Raw genomic sequence first — 8,565 nt, forward strand, 5'->3', positions numbered from 1 at the left:
CTATTCACCCCCCTCTAGTCGATAACTAGCACTTTCAAGTGTGTCTGATCATGCTCATATTTCCATGCTAATAATTGGTCATTGAAAAGAGAAGGTCATTGATCTATCACGAGTTTATGAATGAGAGAGTGAATTGGTGATATTGTAATCTCCATTTGAAGGTCAATGATGTACGCATGAGTAAATGGAACAGAGCGAGTATGTTGCATGTTGTGGTGGGGTGTTTTCTTATGCATGTTCGTGTGGAAGCATTGCGATTTAAAACACACTTAGAATGCACTAATGAATGTTACGTGGTAGAGGATTCTCATGCATACTACATCAAACGGATGGTAGCGGGTCTAGCTGGTAATCCGTCTATTGCGAGCCCATGTGTCAGTTAATGAAAGAGAGAGGTGCATACGCGTAATTACGGAAGCATGCTCAACTGGCAGACATGATGGCATGGTAACACCAACACATTGGCTAAGCTCATTAATTAAGTGTCCCGTCTGCTGCAACATGTATTGTCACTTCACTATGAAGATTGGTTGAATAGTTTTCTCTAATAAATGGGGAACAATGCCTCTACGTGCATCCTGTCCAATAACAAGAACCATTGGCCAAGGCTCCGGGCGCCAATTACGTACCTACTCCCTCCTTCCGGTTTACTAGTAGATGATGAGTCCTGAAATACCTTTTTTGTACTACAACTTTGCAAAAGTACTCAATTAAGTATATAGCTGCTTTGGAAGCAGAAAATGAAGGAGTCTGGATGAAGGAGTTCATATCCGATCTAGGTGTAATACTTAGTGCATCGAGCAATTGCCTTGGCGAAGGAATCCAGATTTCACAAAAAGACCAAACACATCAAGAGATGCTTCAACTCCATCTATGATCTATTCAAGGAGGGAGACATAGAAATTTGCAAAATTCATATGGATCTGAATGTAGCGGACCCATTGACTAAGCCTCTTCCACGAGCAAAACATGATCATGACCAATACTCCATGGGTGTTAGAATCATTACAATGTAATCTAGATTATTAACTCTACCGCAAGTGGGAGACTGAAGAAATATGCCCTAGAGGTAATAATAAAGTTGTTATTTTATATTTCCTTATTCATGATAAATGTTTATTATTCCTGCTAGAATTATATTAACCGGAAACTTGATACATGTGTGGATACATAGACAAAACATTGTGTCCCTAGTATGCCTCTACTTGACTAGCTCGTTAATCAAAGATGGTTAAGTTTCCTAACCATAGACATGTGTTGTCATTTGATAAACATGATCACATCATTAGGAGAATTATGTGATGGACAAGACCTATTCATAAGCTTAGCATTATGAATGTTTAGTTTTATTGCTACTGCTTTCTTCATGTCAAATACATATTCCTCCTACTATGAGATTATGCAACTCCCGGATACCGGAGGAATACCTTGTGTGCTATCAAATGTCACAATGTAACTCAGTGATTATAAAGATCCTCTACAGGAGTATCTCTGAAGGTGTTTGTTGGGTTGGCATAGATCGAGCTTAGGATTTGTCACTCCGAATATTGGAGAGGTATCTTTGGGACCTCTCGGTAATGGACATCATAAGAAGCCTTGCAAGAAAAGTGACTAATGAGTTAGTTGTAGGATGATGCATTATGGAACAAGTAAAGAGACTCGGCGGTAACAATATTGAACTAGGTATGAAGATACCGACGATCGAATCTCGGGCAAGTAACATACCGATGACAAAGGGAATAACGTATGTTGTCATAACGGTTCGACCGATAAAGATCTTCGTATAATATGTGGGAGCCAATATGAACATCCAAGTTCCGCTATTGGTTATTGACCGGAGAGGTGTCTCGGTCATGTCTATATAGTTCTGGAACCCATAGGGTCCGCACGCTTAACGATCGATGATGATTTTGTATTTTGTAAGTTATGTGACTTGGTGACCGAATGCTGTTTGGAGTTCCGGATGAGATCACGGACATGATGAGGAGTCTCGAAATGGTCGATAGGTAAATATTGATATATAGGATGATAGTATTCGGACATCGGAAGTGTTCCGGGATGTATTGGGTACATATCAGAGTACCGGGGGGTTACCGGAACCCCCCGGGGGAAGATATGAGCCATAGGAGGGGAGCACACCAGCCCACAAGGGGTGGCGCCCCCTTATGGTAGGAGGCCAAATAGGAGAAGGGAGTGGGGTTCGGCCCCCCTTTCCTTCCTCCTTCCATCTTCCCTCTTTTCCCCCTTCTGGCAAAAGGAAAGGGGGGGGGGGGGGTGAATTGGACTAGGGAGCCCAAGTAGGATTCCTCCTACTTGGGCGAACACTAGGCTGACTCTCTCCCCCTCCCACCTATATATACATGGGGAGGGGGCGCCTAGAACACACACCAACGATTGTTAGCCGTGTGCGCCGCCCTCCACAGTTTACGCCTCCCATCATATTCACATACTGCTTAGGCGAAGCCCTGCACGGATAACTTCACCATCATCATCACCATGCTGCCGTGCTGATGGAACTCTTCTACTTCCTTGACCTCCGCTGGATCAAGAGTTCGAGGGACGTCATCGAGCTGACCGTGTGTAGAACTCGAAGGTGCCCTATGTTCGGTACTTGATCGGTCGGAACGAGAAGAAGTCCGACTACATCAACCGTGTTGGCGAACGCTTCCGCTTTCGGTCTACAAGGGTACGTGGACACTCTCTCCCCCTCTCGTTGACATGCATCTCCTAGATAGATCTTGCGTGAATGTTGGATTTTGTTTTGAAATTGCATGCTACGTTTCCCAACAATTTTTACTTTTATTTGAGTCTCTGTCTTCTCTTAGAAAGCACCAACTAAGGGGAACTATGATCATACTTGTGCATTGGATGTAGCTAATATTCGAGTGTGTTTCATGAATGGATCAATGATTCAGCATGATGGGCTAGGGATAACTTTCTTTAGTGTTGATATTTTGAAAGACATGGTTGCTTGTTGATATGCTTGAGTATTGAAATCTTCATGTCAAATATAGACTATTGCTTTGAACCACCTAAAATTCCAAATGTCCATGCTACAAAACAAAAGAATATGTGATGAGCATGTTAGGCAGCATTCCATATCAAAAAATTTATTTTTCTCATTTACCTACTCGAGGACGAGCAGTAATTAAGCTTGGGGATGCTAATAAGTCTCCAATATATCTATAATTTTGATTGTTCCATGCTATTATATTATCATTCTTGGATTTTTTACAATCATTTTATAGCAACTTTATATCATTTTTTGGGACTAACTTATTGACATAGTGCCCAGTGCTAGTTGCTGTTTTTGCTTCTTTTTTACTTTGCGGAATATCAGTACCAAACGGAGTCCACACGCAACGAAACCTTTTGGAGATTTTTTTGGACCAGAAGACAACTTGGGATCCAAGGAAGCACCTCGGGGGAGGCCCGTGGGGCCCATGATACACAAGGACGCGCCAGAGGCCCTTGTCGCGCCGTGATGTTATTGGGGAACATAGTAATAATTCAAAATTTTCCTACATGTGACCAAGATCAATCTAGGAGATGCTAGAAATGAGAAAGAGGGAGTGCATCTTCATACCCTTGAAGATCGCTAAGCGGAAGCGTTACAAGAACGCGGTTGATGGAGTCATACTCGCGGTGATTCATATCGCGGAAGATCTAATCCAAGTGCCGAATAGATGGCGCCTCCGCGTTCAACAGACGTACAGCCCGGGGACGTCTCCTCCATCTTGATCCAGCAAAGGGGAAGGAGAAGTTGAGGGAGAACTCCGGCAACATGACGACGTGGTGGTGGAGCTCGTGGTTCTCCGGCAGAGCTTCGGCAAGCTCAACGGAGGAGGAGGAGGTGTAGGAGGCGGGAGGGCTGCGCCAGGAGAAGGGTGAGGCTGCCCTCCCACCCCCCTTTATTTATAGGGTAAAGGGGAGAGGGGGACAACCACCCTAGATGCATATAGAGGGGGGCGGCGACCAAGGGGGGGTGCTTGCCCCCCAAGTTGGTGGGGGCGCCCCATCCCCTAGGGTTTCTATCCCTAGGCGCCTTGGGCCCTTGGGGGCTGCACCAGCCCACTAGGGGGCTGGTTCCCACCCATATTCAGCCCACTTGGTCCCTCGGGGTAGGTGGCCCCACCCGGTGGACCCCCGGACACCTTTTGGTGGTCCCGGTACAATACCGATAACCCTCAAAACCTTTCTGACGACTGAAACTAGACATCACATATATAAATCTTCACCAACGGACCATTTTGGAACTCCTCGTGACGTCCAGGATCTCATCCAGGACTCCGAACGACTTTAGATAACCACATATAATTTCCCATTACAACTCTAGCGTCACCGAACCTTAAGTGTGTAGACCCTACGGGTTCGGGAACCATGCAGACATGACCGAGACATCTCTCCGACCAATAACCAATAGCGGGATCTGGATACCCATATTTGCTCCCACATGTTCCATGATGATCTCATCCGATGAATCATGATGTCGGGGATTCAATGAACCCCGTATACAATTCCCTTTATCCATCAATATGTTACTTGCCCGAGATTCGATCATCGGTATCCTCGTACCTCATTCAATATCATTACCGCCAAGTCTCTTTACTCATTCCATAACACATGATCCCGTGGCTAACTCCTTAGTCACATTGAGCTCATTATGATGATGCATTACGGAGTGGGCCCAGAGATACCTCTCTGTCATACGGAGTGACAAATCCCAGTCTCGATTCGTGCCAACCCAACAGACACTTTCGGAGATACATGTAGTGCACCTTTATGGTTACCCAGTTACGTTGTGACGTTCGATACACCCAAAGCATTCCTACGACATCCGGGAGATGCACAATCTCATGGTCTAAGGAAAGATACTTGACATTATAAAATCTCTAGCAAACGAACTACACGGTCTTGTGTTATGCTTAGGATTGGGTCTTGTCCATCACATCATTCTTCCAATGATGTGATCTCGTTATCAATGACATCCAACGTCCATGGTCAGGAAACCATAACCATCTATTGATCAATGAGCTAGTCAACTAGAGGCTCACTAGGGACATGTTGTGGTCTATGTATTCACACATGTATTACGGTTTTCGGTTAATACAATTATAGCATGAACAATAGACAATTATCATGAACAAGGAAATATAATAATAACCATTTTATTATTGCCTCTAGGGCATATTTCCAACAGTCTCCCACTTGCATTAGAGTCAATAATCCAGTTACATTGTGATGAATTGAACACCCATAGAGTTCTGGTGCTGATCATGTTTTGCTCGTGGAAGAGGTTTAGTCAACGGATCTGCGACATTCAAATCTGTATGTACTTTACAAATATCTATGTCTCCATCTTGAATATATTCACGAATGGATTTGAAGCGGTGAAGGATGTTCTTGGTCTTCTTGTGAAACCTGGGCTCCTTGGCAATGGCAATAGCTCCAACATTGTCACAGAAGAGAGTCATCGGGCCCGATGCATTGGGATCACACCTAGGTCGGTGACAAACTCCTTCATCCAGACTCCTTCATGTGTTCCTTTCGAAGCAGCTATATACTCCACTTCACATGTAGATCCCGTGACGACGGTTTGCTTGCAACTACACCAGCTAACTGCCCCACCATTCAAAATATACATGTATCTGGTTTGTGACTTGGAGTCATCCGGATCTGTGTCAAAGCTAGCGTCGACGTAACCCTTTATGATGAGCTCTTCGGCACCTCCATAAACGAGAAACATATCCTTAGTCCTTATCAGGTACTTTAGGATATTCTTGACCACTGTCCAGTGTTCCATACCGGGATCACTTTGGTACCTCCCTACCAAACTTATGGCAAGGTTCACATCAGGTCTGGTACATAGCATGGCTGCTACCTCTTGAGCTTGCATTGGTTTTCCCTTGAAGAGGAAAGGGTGATGCAGCAAAGTAGCATAAGTATTTCCCTCAGTTTTGAGAACCAAGGTATCAATCCAGTAGGATATGACACACAAGTCACCGAATACCTGCACAAACAATCAACAACTTGCAACCAACGCGATAAAGGGGTTGTCAATCCCTTCACGATCACTCACAAAAGTGAGATCTGATATAGATAATAAAGTAAATATTTTTGGTATTTTTGATGTATACATTGGAATGTAAAGATTGCAAAATAGTAGATTGGAAACTAGAAAGATGTAAACGAGATTTAATAATATGGAAAAGAGACCCGAGGGCCATAGCTTTCACTAGTGGCTTCTCTCAAGATAGCATATATTACGGTGGGTGAACAAATTACTGCCGAGCAATTGATAGAAAAGCGCATAATTATGATAACATCTAAGGCAATGATCATGAACATAGGCATCACGTCCGTGTCAAGTAGACCGACTCCTACCTGCATCTACTACTATTACTCCACACATCGACCACTATCCAGCATGCATCTAGAGTATTAAGTTCATAAAGAACAGAGTAACACATTAAGCAAGATGAAGTGATGTAGAGGAATTAACTCAAGCAATATGATGAAAACCCCATCTTGTTATCCTCGATGGCAACAATACAATACATGCCTTGTTGCGCCTACTGTCACTAGGAAAGGACACCGCAAGATTGAACCCAAAGCTAAGCACTTCTCCCATGGCAAGAAAGATCAATCTAGTAGGCCAAACTAAACCGATAATTCGAAGAGACTTGCAAAGATATCAAAACATGCATATAAGAATTTAGAGAAGAACCAAATAATATTCATAGATAATCTTGATCATAAATCCACAATTCATCGGATCTCGGCAAACACACCGCAAAAGAGTATTACATCGAATAGATCTCCAAGAACATCAAGGAGAACTTTGTGTTGAGAATCAAAGAGAGAGAAGAAACCATCTAGCTAATAACTATGGACCCGAAGGTCTGTGGTAAACTACTCATGCTTCATCAGAGAGGTAATGGTGTTGATGTAGAACCCTCCATGATCGAATCCCCCTCCGGTAGATTGCCGGAAAAGGCCCCAAGATGGGATCTCACGGGTACAGAAGGTTGCGGCGGTGGAAAAGTGGTTTCATGGCTCCGCTGATGTTTTCAGGGTATAAGAGTATATATAGGCGAAAGAACTAGATCGGTGGAGCTACGAGGGGCCCACGAGGGTGGGGGCGCGCCTACCCCTCTGGGTGCGCCCTCCTGCCTCGTGGATGCCTCATTGCATCTCCGACTTCATCTCTAAGTCTTCTGGTTTGCTTTCGGTCCAAGAAAGATCATCACGAAGGTTTTGATTCCGTTTGGACTCCGTTTTGTATTCCTTTTCTGTAAAACTCTAAAATAGGCAAAAAAAACATAAACTGGCACTAGGCCCTCGGTTAATAGGTTAGTCCCAAAAATAATATAAAAGAGCATATTAAAGCCCATTAAACATCGAAGACAGATAATATGATAGCATGGAACAATAAAAAATTATAGATACGTTGGAGACGTATCAAGCATCCCCAAGCTTAATTCCTGCTCGTCCTCGAGTAGGTAAATGATAAAAACAGAATTTTTGATGTGGAATGATACCTAACATATTTATCAATGTAATTTTCTTTACTGTGGCATGAATGTTCAAATCCGAAAGATTCAAGACAAAAGTTTAATATTGACATGAAAATAATAATACTTCAAGCATGCTAACAAAGCAATCATGTCTTCTCAAAATAACATGGCCAAAGAAAGTTCATCCCTACAAAATCATATAGTTTGGCTATGCTCCATCTTCGTCACACAAAATATTCAAATCATGCACAACCCCGGTTTTAGCCAAGCAATTGTTTCATAGTTTAGTATTCTCAAACTTTTTCAACTTTCACGCAATACATGAGCGTGAGCCATGGAGATAGCACTATAGGTGAAATAGAGTGGTGGTTGTGGAGAAGACAAAAAAGAGGAAGATGGTCTCACATGAACTAGGCGTATTAATGGGCTATGGAGATGCCCAGCAATTGATATCAATGTGAGTGAGTAGGGATTGCCATGCAACGAATGCACTAGAGCTATAAATGTATGAAAGCTCAAAAAGAAATTAAGTGGGTGTGCATCCAACTTGCTTGCTCAGGAAGACCTAGGGCATTTTGAGGAAGCCCATCATTGGAACATACAAGCCAAGTTCTATAACGAAAATTCCCACTAGTATATGAAAGTGACAAAATAAGAGACTCTCTATCATGAAGATCATGGTGCTACTTTGAAGCACAAGTGTGGAAAAAGGATAGTAGCATTGCCCCTTCTTTCTTTTTCTCTCACTTTTTTCATTGGCTTCTTTGGCCTCTTTTTTTTATTTCCTCACATGGGACAATGCTCTAATAATGATGATCATCACACTTCTATTTATTTACAACTCAAGGATTACAACTCGATACTTAGAACAAAATATGACTCGACGGTGTACCGGGATGTGCAATGAATCAAGAGTGACATGTATGAAAGAATTATGAATGGTGGCTTTGCCACAAATACAATACCAACTACATGATCATGCAAAGCAATATGACAATGATGAAGTGTGTCATAGTAAACGGAACAGTGGAAAGTTGCACTACAAAAA

Source organism: Triticum aestivum, chromosome 5B (genome assembly GCF_018294505.1).
Source record: "Triticum aestivum cultivar Chinese Spring chromosome 5B, IWGSC CS RefSeq v2.1, whole genome shotgun sequence".
In the NCBI taxonomy this organism is placed as follows: domain Eukaryota; kingdom Viridiplantae; phylum Streptophyta; class Magnoliopsida; order Poales; family Poaceae; genus Triticum; species Triticum aestivum.